At 38.2% G+C, this 1,724-nt stretch overlaps 1 long non-coding RNA gene across 1 annotated transcript; it reads left to right on the forward strand.

Annotated features, from left to right (window-relative positions):
* Nucleotides 1-21: 21 nt before the first annotated feature.
* On the forward strand, nucleotides 22-1,498 carry LOC124893920. The gene is made up of 3 exons (XR_007050944.1): nucleotides 22-762; nucleotides 883-1,061; nucleotides 1,145-1,498. It is a non-coding gene; the product is annotated as an uncharacterized LOC124893920 (long non-coding RNA).
* The last annotated feature ends 226 nt before the right edge of the window (nucleotides 1,499-1,724 follow it).

The following is a 1,724-nucleotide window of genomic DNA, read 5'->3' on the forward strand; positions in this document are numbered from 1 at the left end:
AGAACGTTGGATAATGATTCATTACATGCTTACTGTTCACATCGTTGCAGATCAAGACCCTCAAAAAGGTGTTGGCTAACAAGGAAGCACTAACTCCTCAAACTAACAAACCAAAGGAAGCATCAAGGACACCTTTCCAGAAGCCTAAAGCAACAGCTGAGCTTCAGGAGGATATGATGTAACAAAATTGTATGATCAAGCGGGTAATGATAGTTTCATGAAGACTCCTCCGAGTCCACCTTTTTCTTTTAGAAGCCAGGATACTCCTCAAACTCCAGCTTCTGGTCTCAAATACCAGCAAGCTTCTCGGAGTCCAACTTCTGGTTTTAAAAGCCAACAGCCTCCTCGGAGTCCAACTTCTGGTTTCAAAAGCAACCATGCTCCTCGGAGTCCAACTTCCACCTATAAAAGTCAGCAGCTTCCTCGAAGTCCAACTTCTGGTTTCAAAAGCCAGCAGGCAGCTCGGAGTCCAACTTCCGCTTTGAAGAGTTGCAATGCACCTAGGAGTCCAACAAGTGCTGCCATCAAAAGCCAGGTTGTGAAAACAACAGATAACAGAACAAGTATGCCTTCTCTTCAACTACCTAAGACACCCGAGCCACTGATAACCTCTATAAGTGAGAACAAGGTAGGAATGCAAAGTAACCGTACCATTTAATCTGAATTCCAGAAGCCTTTGACTAGCAGTACTCATGGAAAGGGATCTCAAATACGAAGATCACTTCGGACTATTGGGAAACTGATTAATGGTTTTGATAGAAAGTATGTAAGCTATAGCTTTTCGGAAGTTCAACATTGTGATTCTGTTGCCTGAGATACTCCTGTTATCTTCCCGTCCTTATCATGGACGCATAATCGTGTTCTATTTGTGAAAATTTATAGGAACCAACAGAAAAGGACTGAAGCAGCAGCCCCATTATCGCCTTTTAGTTACCAAAATGAGGAGAAGTCATCAACGGCATCTAATGCAAGGACACTGAGAAGACAATCCTTAACTGGCATCCCACTACTAACCATGTCGAGAAGATTTTCACTTGGAGGAGGGAGCGTACCGGATTCTTGTAAGTAAAATGAATTTTAAGTTTCAGTTAAAACCCAATACTGATCATATATAGCATTTACAGAATCTTCGTTCATTTTACAGGTGCAAATGAAAGTAGAAATTGCAAAACTCCAGGCGCGTCAGCCAAGTTAACAAAGAGGTGGCTATGAGGAAACAACACTAAGTAGTTAACACCAAGAAGCTGATACATAAAATAAAGATTGAAAAGCATAAATAGCTGGAAAGGGAGATTAAAAGAAGTTAGTCCACCTCAGCAACCAGTTCAAGAAAGTAGTTATAACTGCCAATTAGTTAGACAGTTTTTACTGTCACTGTTCATTCTCAAATCAGTTAAAAGTAGTTACAATTGTATTCATAGTGTATTCCATTTTCAGATAAATAGAGAATCTGTGCAATAAAAAATCATCAATAACAAATATCAATTTTTTTTCTAAATTTCTCTCTATGGTGTTGCAATATTTTCGATCCACACGTTCAACTACACTAAAGTAAGTGAACACCAAAAAAATATTAAATTAACATGAAAATTCAGAAGTAGAATATAGCTAAAGTATCTACAAAAAAATAAGGAAAAGTTCAACTTAAAAGAGAGCAGGATATTATCTAAGGAGTTAGAAGCGACATGAAAAAATTAAATAGTTACCAATAGTTTTGTTAACTA

The sequence above is a fragment of the Capsicum annuum genome, unplaced genomic scaffold (assembly GCF_002878395.1).
Source record: "Capsicum annuum cultivar UCD-10X-F1 unplaced genomic scaffold, UCD10Xv1.1 ctg67167, whole genome shotgun sequence".
NCBI classification, from domain to species: Eukaryota; Viridiplantae; Streptophyta; class Magnoliopsida; order Solanales; family Solanaceae; genus Capsicum; species Capsicum annuum.